General features: G+C 46.9%; 1 pseudogene; it reads right to left on the bottom strand.

Moving 5' to 3' along the window:
* Positions 1-1,719: 1,719 nt before the first annotated feature.
* On the bottom strand, positions 1,720-12,908 carry LOC133040323 (cytochrome P450 4A25-like; annotated as a pseudogene).
* Positions 12,909-14,012: the final 1,104 nt, after the last annotated feature.

Raw genomic sequence — 14,012 nt, 5'->3', positions numbered from 1 at the left:
AACCCTCTCTGGGTTGCTCCTCACTTATCTAGGGTCTGTCCAGCTCCTCTTCCTCACTCAGCTCCTCTTAAGATCCCTTCCCCACACCTCCTTCAGCCACAGGCTCAAGGTTCAATCCAGTGAACACCTGTCCTCATCCCTCTGCTGACCACACTCTTCTTCCCTGGACCCCAAATGCCATTAGTATTAACCCAAGGACACATCACTTGTGTCCTGTCCCAGGTTGGTGCCAGGAACATGGAACCTTCCACAGTCTGCTCAATGAATGAATGAATGTGTGATTGAGTGAAAGAAAGAAAGAAGGAATGACATCTGTCTTGAATAGAGGTGTTTTTATTTTTTTTTTTTTTGACCATTCCATTTGGCTCGTGGGGTTTTAGTTCCCTGACCAAGGATTGAATCTGGGCCCTCTGCAGTAAAAACACAGAGTTCTAACCATGAGACCACCAGGGAATTGCCAGAGTATTTGTTTCTTGATGGTGAGCTCTTGAAGTCAGGGACAAAGTCTTCTGTCTCAGTGTCCCCAACTCCTAGCCCAGGATTCCCAACATACAGAGACAGTCTCAATAGTTTTGTATTTAAATAAAGTTAATTGAATCTTTTAAAGATGGAGTAAAAGTAAATATTAATTCTGACCTAGGAATTGAGCTACCTAGTACTTCTTGTCCTTGAATGGCAGTCACAGGACATGTAGATATGTCTACAAGGAAGGACTGGATCCTGGCACAAACCAAATCCTAGAGAAAATTCTGGAAGACAGTTTGACTCAAACCTGTTCTGGGAAGGTTGATTCACTAACTGAAAATTTCACAGAATTGTAGATTCAGAAAGAAACTTATTTCTACTAAGAACTCTAAGTTTATGGAAGCTAGTATGTCAGGGGAGGATTCTAGTAACCTGGGAGGATTTTTCCAGCAGCTGATAGAGAGCGCTTTTGCCTAGCTCACAGCTCTTTCAAGTATGCTGTATATTTTACATGCCAGGAACATGTGTCCTATTCAAATTAGTGGATTTTTCTCTCAAAAGCACTTGACTGTCTCCTTTCTATACTTTTGCCAGCTTGGACTATTGGAATCAAAGTATAGTATCATGAAAAATAATCCCAGATCACAGGAAAAGTTTTGACAACTGGTGAAACTGTCATGTGTTTCAGACGTTAGTGTGCTGTCAAGACGTCTTTTGGACAGACCAGAAAACAAAGTGACACACATTGGTATCAAACTTTCTTGAAAGGCTGCCATAACTTTTCCAGTGTCTGGCTTCAATAGTTAAGACAGGTAGGGCATCTAAAAATGGAAACATGCAAACTACTCAAGATTCAACATGATGGAGAATGGTGATGTAAGTAGAAAAGGTGTGACTGAGAAGATGTAGGATAAAAAAAATCCACCCTTTAAATTTTGACAATCGAAATGGATGACATGAAATTTAACATTTAGTGAGTAATTCTCATTTTGTAGAGTCATCATCTTACAGTGAAGAAAACATTACGAAACACTAAACTTTTAAACAACATTAAAATGTTGCCAGCCATTGAGAAAGAGCTGTGGGTAGTCTGTGGTCTGCCCTAATAGCCATTTGTCTTTTGAACAGAGGACACACACTTCTATCCCAGCTCACCAACATAAAAGGCATAACTACATGCACCACATGTAAACGTAGACAGTCACACACATTGAGTGGCACCCAATGACACCCACTGTCCCAAGTACAGAGGCCTCACCTGGATCCTCCTGAGAAGGGCAGGAAAGCATGGCTGTGTTGATTAGAACCCGGTACAAACCGAGATGGGTCAAACACCTGCAGAGAGAGCATCTGGACCAGGACAGATGGGATCAAACATCTTGCCCCAATCCACCAGGGGACAGGAATCTCAAAGCAGAAGCAGGAGGAGGGGTTGGTGTGGAGAGAGCATCCCATCCCCTTCTTCCACGGCCATTGTACCTCTGGGTTCGGCCACACCTTTGGGTTGTGGTGAAGTCCATAAAAGGAGAGGGCAACTTTGATTCCTGTGAGTAAGGGAGAGAGAAAAGCCTGATGGTCCCCATGTAGCAGGGGGCAGGTGTCAGCACAAAAATCCTGGGAGCCACCATGAGAACCACCCTCCATCACTCTGAATGAAATGATGCTCTTGCAAGACAGATGGACTGGGCATGACAAAGCACATGAGCATGGATTAGGAGGAGGTAACCATGTTTAAAAAGGCTTATACAGGGATCTCTGTTCAATGTTACATGGCAGCCTTCATGGGATGGGAGTTTCGGGGAGAATGGATGCATATATGTGTATGTCTGAGTCTATTTGCTATCAACCTGAAATTATCACAACATTGTCAATCAGCTAAACTCCAAAATAAAATAAAAAGTTAAAAAGAGAAAAAAGAATTAGAGACTTACCTTTGGGACCAAATCATAAGACAACTCACATTTATCAAGTGCCATCCTGACCCTTGGGGAGTGTGAATTAACTCAATCCTCACATAGCCCTCAAGGAAGGCACTCATAACCTCAGGTGCAGATGAAGCACCTGAGCCTCAGAGAGGTTAAGGGTTGGGTCTACTATCCCACAACTAGGAGGAAACAGTACTGGGATTCAGACCCACTGTGAAGTGAGCCAGTGGGTGGCCTCCAGCCATGGCAGGGCTCTCAGACCTCATCATCAGCTGTTCTCTGCCATCCGTCAGAGGGCTCCTCAGAGACTGAACCATCTGACCCATGGCAGTGGAGTTTCTGAGCTCCCTCTTTTACTTAGACACCATATGGAAGAGCCACGCCTCCCCTGCTTCTGTCTGCTTTTCTCTGAAGCCTTCGCATCGCAAGGAATTAGAATTTTAAGCTCTATTACAAGACCACATTCAGGAGCGAGCATTTGCCCATTGAGCTTTTGCTGTGTTCAAGTTCTGTGTCAAGCATTTCACACACCTTATCCTAACTACAGAGTAAATAATTACCTTAAGGTAGATACAGTAGTCATGTCATCCCACAACTGAGAAAGCAAATGTGGATTTCTGGTCTACAACGTGCTGTAGGAGTCTACAACTCCTACAGAGTGCTTAGGTGAGTGGTGAGGTGAAGTTCATACCTGCAGGTAAGGAGTGTCCATCAGGGAAGGTGATGGGCTTGCTAAGACTTCTGCTAATGATTGGCACTGGTGGATAGAGTCTCATGGCCTCCTTGATGCACATGGTGGTGTAGGGCATCTGGTCCAGGTTGCCCCTGAAAGGAAGCCCATCTGAGAGCAGACAGGACAGGACAACCAGGGATTCTCTCTAGCTCAGGTGGGACAGGGTTCTTCCATCTCCTGAACACTCACCAGGTGATGGAGGCTCCATCTCCCAGGAGGCTCTGGATCTCTTCCCATCACCTCTGCTGATGCCCAGGGTGGGAGGCTAGAGCATAGAAGATCCAGGAGATGCCACTGGCTGTGGTGTCATGACCCCCAAACATGAACGTGTCCACCTCGGCACAGAGGTCCTTGTCAGACAAGCTGCTCCCATTCTCCATCTGTGGAGGCAGGGCCAGAGTGCAGGGTCTGCCCTTCCTGTGTGCTTCTGCCCAAAGGCTCAGGCCTCTCCTGCCCACACTCACTCTGGCAAAGAGGAGGATGTCCAGGAAGTCCAAGTGCCTCCTGCTCCTCACCTTCTCCAGCTCTCCCTCCTTCTGCAGGCGAGCCTTCCTCTCCTTGATCACTGCATCTGTCTCAGAACAATAGTTCCCAGCCAGAACTGAGGATTCTGGGGGCCCAGATGCAGCACCCACCATAGCCCCATCTGCCCCTCAGGCCCAATCTGGGTGCCAGGTGGATGAGGTGGGTGGGACTGGGTGAGCACATAAGGATTGAGAGCTCCAGCGTCATCTACTCCAGGCAGCAATTCCCACAGTAACACAGCCCGTGGAGACTCTGCCTGAATGCTGCTGGGAGGGGTCTCACTCAGTCATCAGCAACCTGGTGACTCCTGTAAATCCCTACACAACACCTGACACCCTGACCTCGGGGTTCCCAGTCCCTGCAACAGGTGCATGTGTGCCAGTTCCTGAAGAGGAGGCAGGAGTCTGGACTCTGCCTGAAAGGTCAAGGTCAGGCCCTTTCACATGAGCCTGATGAATGTGGGGGAGCAGCCCACGGGAAGGAGGAGAACCTGTGTGTTGATGGGCGAGCTGGCAGGCCTGGTGGTTCCAGCGGCCTTCAGGGGTCAGCCTGTAGATGAGGTCATTCTGGTAGAAAGCATTCCTCACTCAGGAAAAAAACAGATTGTTGAGGTCCCTGATGGCCTGGATGTAGGACTGGGAATTCCTGAAAGGGAGAGGGTGCAGAAGAGACTGGAGTTGAGGGAGCTTCTGACCTGGAGAGGGAGTGGGTCTCTGGGTAGAGGATTCCTCAGTCAGTGGGGACAGGCAGCACTGAGGCATTGCCATTTCTGTCTTAGCCTCTGAAACCCTCAGTATTTACAAGTGTCCTGAGGGCCCAGGCTTCTCCCTTTGTTGTGATCAGGGACTTGACTGTGGTCCATGTCTCTCTGCAGAATGTTACTTTTTGTGCTGATAAGCATCCCTGCTGCTCTTCCTGCCTCTCAGGTAAGTCTTCCCCAGCTGATGAGAACAGGACCCTGCTCTTGAAAGGCTGTTACTGACCTGTCATTCCTGATGCTGCCCTGGTGGCTGCAGGCGCACTTCATAATGGTGTCCAGGGTCATCAAGGAGATGTCTCCAAGGATCTCCAGACATGAGTCCTGGCTGACGAAGTCCTCCCACTTGTCCTGTGGAGGGAGAGTGACATGGACCCTGCTCTACTCCCCCAGAAGGCCTGTGCTGCCAAGGCCAGGCTTTCTTTCTGTCTCTACACTGTCAGATGAGATTTCCTCAGTTTCTAAGTGATTATGTTTTAGCAACTGGGGGCTGTAACACACAGGGATATGTAAAGTGATGCTTATTTTCTCAGAATTTTTGTTATATAATTAGTCATATTCTTTCATAATATTCTGAACTAGTTCTGAATTTTATAAATTATGATAATAAACAACTTTTTGAAGGCCAAAATGCATCATTTCTCAGGAGACATAGGGGAAATATTTTGTGTCCTGATATTGGACCTAATCAGGTGATGTCCAAGACTGGTAAGCAAATCTCTCAAGGCAAGATAGAGAATAAGAGTACAGTACTAGTGCCTCCAAGAAAGGGACATCAAAGACTTCCTTTCCTTTCATTCATTGAGCGTTAGCTGAGACCAGTTGGTGAGAAATCAAAATCCTAATTGGTGGTCATGCAATAGGACTCAGCTCTGTGAATGTAGACTTTGTCCCATTTTCTCCCATGAAGAGCTCAACTCCATGCAGAACTCCTGGGCCCCATACCAGAGCCCACCTGAGTGGCATCCTGGGATATCTACCCTACCCCTGAAACTGTCATTGCCCAAACCAGCCAGGGGCACCTTGGGCTGCTTTTGAGGGGCATGACTCCTGCTCTATTCCACTGTGTTGAAGATGTGGAGATGGGAGAAGAGTAGACCCTGAATACACCAAGGCTCTGTTTCCCCTTGTTGAGGAGCAAATTGTGGATCCAAGCTGATGCCTGCATGCTCCTCTGTCCAATCCAGGTTTGGAGAGGGCTGTCTCATATTAAGTTATGAATGTACCATTCTGGGAGGCTGTGTCTGATTGATGTGTAAGGACACAAGTATCCAAGAGCGGACTTTGCCAGCTGTGTTGGATGTGAGCACGTTCAGGTGACCAGGGATGAACTCACCAGCATCCCTCAGACAGAGTTGGCCATGAGACCCAGGTAGGGCTTCAGGATGTCATAATGGAAGGCTGGGGTCAGCATCTGCCGGTGCTGGGACCACGTCTGCCCCTCCAACAGCAGCAAACCTGTCCCTGAACCACAGATGGGTGTGTATGGGAGTCAGGGAGTGTGGAGTAACTGGGTACAACTGGGGAACCAAGGGTGTCAGGAGAAGGCACATCATGGACAAAGGTAGAAAAGGCCATATTTTCTATTTGTATATATAGAATATAATATATATAGTATATTTCAGGAATGTAAATTTCCAATATGTCTGTCCATAGGATTTGATTATGACAGCAGTGAGATAGAGGTCGATAAAAGTAGGGGGGCAGGCCATAAAGGACTTATCTAGAAGTCAGGCTGCAAACATTGGAAAGGACTGAGAAGCAATGTGGAAGAGGCTGAACTTCTCCGCACCATTACGAAGGATGAGGGTTTTATTGGAAGAAGAGAAATGAAGCTTGATTCAGAGATGTGGATGATGACAGGGTGCTTGGCACTTGTTGTTCTCTGTGAGTCAGAAAGTCAATTCTTGGTAAACCTAACTGGGAATGTATCAGAGTACTAGTTTAGATGTACTTACCAATCCAGGGGACCAAGAATCTGTACTTATCTTCAGGCTTAGGGTCTGAAAGGTAAGGAAAGCATAACAGGAAAGTGGACTGGACCAAACAAGGCAGGCAGCCCCCAGAGTAGCTGTGTTCCAGACCACTGGTTGCCTTCCCTTCCTGCTGCTTGTCAGATGGCAGTCTGTCTCAAGCCACCTTCCACTTGCCTCCCATCCCTGACTCTCTATATCCTGATCATCACTGTGGGTCTAGGAAGGCAGACTCAGTGTTCCAGCAGCAGAACACCAGCCAGACTAACACAGTGAATGGGCAAGAAATATAGGCTCTGTTTAGTGCCACAGAGTAAGACAAAAACCTGTGATTTTCCTGCAATATACAATGGTATAGCCATCCCATGACCCAGGATAGGCAAATGCAAGTCAGAGTAGATAAAAAATTGTCTTTTAGATCTGGGACTATTTACATAAACATTATCTCAATAGGGTTAAGGGAGAAAGAAGGAAAATACGCAGTCTCAACCAGCTGTTTCAAGTTTAGAGTAAATGAACAATGTTGTTCTTATACTGGAATGTGGCCTGGGTGTTTGGATGGTAATGAGCTTGGGTATTGATGACTGAACTACCAGTCTCTTCTGGAATTTCAGACCCAGGAGGATGTACACAATGGAAAAGAGACTTCAGCTGAGATCATGTTTTGTACTCGCCAGATCTCCCCAGGACCACCTTCATGTAGTCAGGGTCATAGACAACAAGGTGAACATCGTCCCCCCACATCCAGCGAGGATAGGCACAGGGGAATTCCTCTACCCTTTTCAGTAGCTCTTGTAGCTCCTTTTCCTTTGAGAATCATAACAGAGGGTAAGATCAATCAGTAAAGTGTTCCCTTTAGGATCAGTGATGGGAGCAGTGCTGGCGACAGGACAAAAATACGGAAATAGTTCTGGATCTATCAGCAGCTATTTAGGACTTTGGAACTGCTTCTGAGAAGCTGGGATCTGATCTGGATTCCTGCTCTCTCTCTCTCTTTTTTTTTTTTTTTTTTCATTTATTTTTATTAGTTGGAGGCTAATTGCTTTACAATATTGTAGTTGTTTCTGCCATACATTGACATGAATCAGCCATGGATTTACATGTATTCCCCATCCCGATCCCCCCTCCCACCTCCCTCTCCACCAGATTCCTCTGGGTCTTCCCAGTGCACCAGGCCCGAGCACTTGTCTCATGCATCCAGCCTCAGTCATTAAGACCTGCTCTCTTGTAGTGACTTGGCCTAAGGCCCAATCCTGGCTTCCAGTTGGATCCTTTATAGGCCCTTACCCAGAACTGCCTTTAGAATCTTAAACATAGTAGGTGCTTGATAAGTGTTTAACAATGGATTCCATGGTGTACTGGTTAACTGCACTGGAGAAGACTGTTGAGAGTCCTTTGGACAGCAAGGAGATCAAACCAGTCAATCCTAAAGGAAATCAACCTTGAATATTCATTGGAAGGACTGATGCTGAAGCTGAGCTCTAATACTTTGGCCACTTGATGTGAAGAATTGACTTATTGGAAAAGACCCTGACCCCAGGAAAGACTGAGGGCAAGAGGAAAAGAGGGAAACAGAGGATAAGATGGTTGGATGGCATCACTGACTCGATGGACATGAGTCTGAGCAAACTCCAGGAGATAATGAAGAACAGGGAAGCCTGGCATACTGCAGTCTATGGGATCACAAAGAGTCGGACACGACTGAGCGACTGAATAACAACAAATTAAGTTTAAGTGAGGTCATTAGGTACACCCAAATCCAATGTGACTGGTGTCTTTGTATAACAGGGAAAATGCAGACACAGAGACAGACATTCAGAGAAACAAGATGAAGTAAAGAGACCTATGGAAAAGATATGATTTACCATCTTTACCAGGAGAGAGTCCTGGAACAGGTGCTTCCTGCACCTGCTGAAGAAATAAGCCAACTTGATTTTCAGCTCCTGTCTCTAGAACTGTGAGAAGCTAAATTATTTTGTTTCAGTCATCCAGTTAGTGGTACTTTGTGGCTGGCCTTATACACTATCAGGGTTTCCCAGGTGGCACTAGAGGTAAAGAATCCACCAGTGAATGCAAGAGATGCTAGGGATGTGGGTTCCATCCCTGGGTTGGGAAGATCCCCTGGAGAAGGAAATGGCAACCCACTCCAAAATTCTTGCCTGGAGAATTCCATGGGCAGAGGAACCTGGTGAGCTACAGTCCAAAGAGTCAGACATGACTAAGCAACTGAGCATTTACACGCTATAACAAGTATGCATGTATGTGTGCTAAGTCGCTTCAGTCACATCTGACTGTCTGTGACCTTACGGACTGGAGTCTGCCGGTTTCTCTGTCAACAGGATTCTCCAAGTAAGAAAACTGAAGTGGGTTGTCATGCACTCCTCCAGGGGATTTTCCTGACCCAGGAAATGAACCCACGTATCTTCTATCTATTGCACTGGCAGGCAGGTTCTTTACCACTAGTGCCACCTGCAAAGCCCTATTACAAGTATAGGGTTGGCTGAAAAGTTCATTCGGGTTTTCCATAAGATGGTAGAGAAAACCCCAAAGGAACTTTTTGGCCAACCCAATATGTAATATTCAAGGCAAACCTATATAAGGGAGAGATTATTACTTGATTCTGTCTCACTGAAGAATGAGGAAACCCATGTAAAGAATATATACCCAGGTGAACTCCATTTAAACCCAAACCTGCTGACCCCAAGATGTCCCACTCCAGGGTTCCCAAGGCTCCTTGGGTGACTATATTGTCACATTTCAACTCAACGTCCTCCCTTCCAAGTGCTAATCTGGCCCGACTCAGCTTAGCTTCTGAGATCAGATGAGATCAGGCATGTTCAGGGTGGTACGGCCATAGACGCAACTTGATGGGTAGCATGTTGACAAACTTCCCTTTAATATCTGTCATTCCTGTGTTTTCAGAGCTAGCATAGAGCATATTCATAGGGATTATGCCTCACTTTTCAAAGTTTCAAAGAACAATAAGTTCATGAAGAAGGAATGAGTGCATGTAGGAGTGATGAGTGAGTTTTAATAGAAAATTCTGGTTGCAAGTGTCAGATAGAATCAGAACAAATGCAAGAAAGAGGGAAGCCCAAAAATAAAGCTAGGGCTCAGGGATGTCTCACAGAGCCCAAGGGCAGGGGCAGCCAGGGTGTGGAAGGGGAGAACCAGGGACTGGAGGGCTGCCAGGACTGCATCTCCCATTCTTTCTCTCTTTACATCCATGCAACCATCCCTCTGCAAGTGTCTATGGAGCCTCTACCTTGAACCAAACACTTTATAGGTGTTGGTGATACAGTCATGAATCAACAGACACAATCTCTGTCCTTGCACAGCTGGGTCTGGGCAGGGGAGAAGGGAATGTCTACCCTTCTGGGGTTGGCACATTTCCCCATTTTGCCACCATTAAGCCTGAGGGGACCTGTTGAATCCTATTCCAAGACTCTGATTCTAATATCATGGCCAAGGTGTTCACTTGCTACAATCAACTGTGGCTGGGGGTGAATAGGCCTTCAAAGGCCTACCCTCTGTGAAGGATGAGATCTCAGAGCAAGTGAGCTGGGCAGACATCCCATAATGTTTCCACCACAGTGAATGTCAAGTACATCAATGAGTAGGTGGTTAGATGCACTCAGTTATTCATTTATTTGATACCTATGTGTTGAGTACTTACTTTGGGTCAATTGCCATCCTAGGAGCTTGAGATTCAGCAGTGAATGACAAAATCCTTGCCATCAAGGAGCTCCTATTCTAGTGGGGGCTGACAATCTTGCCCTAAACTGAGACACGTCCTGCTTGAGCACATTATGGGGGCTTCTCTGTTCTCCCAGATCTTGTCCTTCACTGGGGCTACCCTGCTTTATTAGTCCTGTGCAGGGACTGATCAGTGGGAACCTCTTTCCTCCCCAGCTGTATTACCTAGTTTTCTTGGATCTCCTCTGGACTGGCTAGTAGGGGCCCTGGCAAGGGTGAGGGGGTCCTATTTCTACACAGGAGCATGCTTCCTTTCTTATTACCAGTCAGCTACCCAAATCCTGCCCCTGGGCAAGAAGTCAAACTATGTTCTACCTGTCCATTCTCCTCTCAGGGTCATCCTGATGCCCACTGGTCTATGAGCCCACCTGTCACCTGGCTGGGGCTGCCATCTGTCTTGAGCATGTCTGTCCAGAGCCAGTTGAGACTCTCATAGAGGCATGGTGCCCATGGTGGCCGTGGTGTTGACCCTGTTGGCAAAAACCCAGTGCCATCTGGCCTCCAGGCTGGTATAGGCAGGGCTTCCGTGGAATGTCCTCTCCTGGTGGCTTCTGGGAACTGTAGCCACAAAGGAATTTCCCCAAAGAGAGACACAAGGTGAGTAGGTGGACAAGTAATAATGCCATCTGATAATGCAATTGTCCGGTGTGTGGGCTCTGTTGGCATGGCAGGTACATCTGAGATAGGATGGAGAACATGAGGAAAGATGGAGCAGTTTGGGGCTATTTGAATCACAAAGTTGTTAGTTCCCCTTTTCTTATTGTTGGATTTCATCCCTATATCCCTATTTAATGCAGTGAGTTTGTTGAACCTCCAAAATGTTTGTCCTTCACAGGAATTAATGTTATTTTAAATTCGTACAAATTAGAGTGAGTATACCTGTGGCCTTTGCTCTGTGCCAGGCACCATTCTAAGATTGTATAGTACTTCACTTAAATACTGTAAGTACCATCGTCATCCTGTATTACAGATGAGGAAACTGAGGTGTAGAATGGGTGTTTAAAGTGTGTGACAGAGGTGAGATACGAATCTAGGTGACTTAGCACCAGAGCCCATGTGCTTAACTGCCCCTCTTTGTCACTTTGTCACGTGTCATCTGGTCTGAAAGACTAGCTTCAACCTAATTACTGTGGCATTCCTAACTTAGCCAGTAACAGAGGTATTGAATAAATGGAAATCTCAGACCATATTAGAAGAGTAAGAAAAATTTGGCTGCAATATCTGTTAGACCAGCAGCAGTTGAGAGATGATTCAACACCCTGAGGAATATTAGTTATGTAAATAGAAACCATCTACTTACTGAAACTACATATCATCCAATGACCGTTAGTATGACGAGAAAGTCGTTGGAGGAAATTTCGGTTGTTCCTTATATCAAGTCCTAGATCAGAAAGGTGACAACTGCATCAAACAAAAGGTAACAATTACCTTGAATCAATAAATAAGTGGGAAGTCTTTAGTACAACAACTTGCATGAACAAACTGAGTTTTGGTTACCTCTCTGGAGTTGATATTATTTCCTCTGTCTTTGGCTCTACTCTGCTGAAAATTGCTTGGCCTCATTCTTTGAGAAATAGAAGCTTCGGCTCCCTGCAATACCCTGCCTCCTAAGATTTGTTCAGCCCACCACCATTAATGAGCCCCTCTCCATGTGGTCCCTCACCTCGTCCTGTGCCATCCTCTCCGATCAGGGCTAACAGAGCTACCTGGTAGGCACTGTCCCTCACCAGCAAGCAAGCAGCTCCTTTCTGTCACTCCACACACCCTGGGCCAAGCATTCCTTTGTGTCAGGCTCTGTGCTGGGTACTAGCGAACAGGATGGGGATCATATCCTCAGCCCCATAGAGCTCACAGTCCAGGGCTTTGGAGGATGGGAGCTGAGAGGTAAACAGATTCTGTTTAATGTTGCAACTCAGTTGCCAGTACTCCTTACCTGGCACCATCCTGGAAATCTCACTCATGCAATTCAGATACTAGTTTTTGCATTGAAATCATCAGCCTTGAAAAATCCCTCAGCCTCAAGCAAATCGAGCTGGTTTTGTCCTACCCCTGATTTCACCACCACCGAGGAGGTGAGCCTCATTTCCTGTGACCTGACACCATCTTAGATTCCTGTGTGTTGTCTCCACACACAGCGAACCAACAGGGCTGATCCATCAGACTGACATCTGTGCTCCCAGGCAAGCTCAGGACCAGGCAGGGTGGGTGGGATTGAGGAATGGGCAGGGAAGCATCTGGAAGCCTGTTCTAGGAGGACAGCTGAAGGTGCTCAGCCTGGAGAGTGGGGAGACTCAGGAAGGAATAGCCATTGTCCTCAAGAGGCAGGGCTTCCAGAACAGCCTGAGATCTCCCTAAGGAAGAATGTCTGACAGACCCGAGGATACCAGCACAGGTCCCGGGAGGAGTGAGCTCCCTGGACAGGGTGAGTAGCCAAGACCTGAGAGGTTAGATGGGTTCTTTCATGAGGTCAAGTGCTGGTCACACAGCGAGGCTTTGTCCCATGAACTAACTGACCATGCCCATGCCCTAGAGCCCTGGCCCTCCCTTTCCTCCCACTCCCCCATCCTGCTCCATCCTACCTTCAAGCTGTGCCCACAGAGCCAGTGGGAAGGAGGAGAAGGGAACTGATGAAATACTTTGAGCAGCCACTGTCTGCGCAGGTAGAACTGTATCACCTTGAGCAGAAGTAGAACCAGGCTGAGCAGAGAGACCACCTGCAGAAGCCCAGAGACACCGCCCAGGGCTCTGGTGAGGCTCAGTGCAGAGACACTCATGGTGCAGTGGGTTCTGGGTTGCTGACTGTTCCTGATTGTGGCTGACCCTTCCTGAGCACCTAACTTGGTCTGGGAGGATCTCCCTGCCCACCTGGGGGAGGGTGAAGGTGAAGGCAGAGCTCAGACCTAAGCCTCCAGAGTTAATTAACTGTGGAGGATACACCTTGGGTGGGCCCTCCAAAAGGTCATGGAGATCAGATATAGAAGGAAGAGCAAGGGATGAAGATTTATCCTCAAGTCTCTCACCCTCATTTTTTCATATTTATCTCCATTCAGGCAGTCTGGCTTCAGAGACTTTGCTGTTAACCACAAACTTAAGAGACGATTATTGGGTTGAGACTCTGGTTCATACACAGCAGCCCCCAAACTTTCCTGGGGATGTTTCAATTTGATCTGTTTTCCAATGTTTCCAAGTAGCTGTAGAATATTTCCGGTTATCAACTCCATGTACTGGCTTGAGTGCAAGCTTCACCATCTTCCAGGGCAGCTTTTGTGGAAAAGTGTTGGGCATGGTTAGATGTTGGGCATGGTTAGATGCAGTAGTCATTGAAAATGATATTTATGAAGATTTTCAATCATCTGAGAGAAACTTATAACAAAGTGGTCAAAGAAGAATGCACAACTAACTGTCTGTAGAGTATGAGCCTAACTCAGAAAAACTGTGTCAGGTGTGGTCAACATTTATTAACCAATAAATGTTTTTTCCATTCATTTGGTACCCACACAATCCAATCAAGGATGCCTTGAAGGTTGTTACTAGGCATTCTATGTCATTATACTTTCCATAGTCTGGAACAGAGGCGGCTGCCCTTCACTTCAGTTCAGTTCAGTTCAGTCGCTCAGTCGTGTCCGACTCTTTGTGACCCCATGAATCGCAGCACGCCAGGCCTCCCTGTCCATCACCAACTCCCCGAGTCCACTCAAACTCATGCCCATCGAGTCGGTGATGTCATCCAGCCATCTCATCCTCTGTCATCCCCTTCTCCTCCTGCCCCCAATCCCTCCCAGCATCAGGGTCTTTTCCAATGAGTCAACTCTACACATGAGGTGGCCAAAGTACTGGAGTTTCAGCTTCAGCATCAGTCCTTCCAATGAACACCCAGG

This window comes from Dama dama, chromosome 20, assembly GCF_033118175.1.
Source record: "Dama dama isolate Ldn47 chromosome 20, ASM3311817v1, whole genome shotgun sequence".
In the NCBI taxonomy this organism is placed as follows: Eukaryota; Metazoa; Chordata; class Mammalia; order Artiodactyla; family Cervidae; genus Dama; species Dama dama.
Note: the sequence above shows the minus strand (reverse complement) of the source record. Positions and strands in the feature narration are given on the sequence as shown.